Consider the following 429-nt stretch of genomic DNA (forward strand, 5'->3'; position numbering starts at 1 on the left):
TGGGAAATTGATGCTGGGCCTGGGTTGTGGCTAAAAGTCATCTGTAGTTGTTGTGTTTCTGCTTGTCTCTTTTCCATTTTCTGTTCTTGTTGTTCCTCTTTCATTATGCTTGTTAACAGCAGGCGTTCATCACTAATGTACAATCATCACTCAATTTATCCCGGAATTCTCTCATTAACTCAACACTCAGTCAGTGTTCGTTTTAACACACTGTAGTGTGCACACTGATCAGAGTTCATTTCAACTCATCTGGTCAAACCCATGTGGGGCCTGCATGGAAGCTGAGGACAAAACTATCTGGGTCCCCGTTAGAGAGGCCAGATGCAATCCATTTGGGCCCCACATAGCTTTGCTGGCTGGAAGATTGAACGGTAGGTAAAAGTTTACTCTGAAATGTCAATACTATACTAGACAGAGAAAGACACATTT

Source organism: Gobio gobio (genome assembly GCF_949357685.1).
Source record: "Gobio gobio genome assembly, chromosome: 1".
NCBI lineage: Eukaryota > Metazoa > Chordata > Actinopteri > Cypriniformes > Gobionidae > Gobio > Gobio gobio.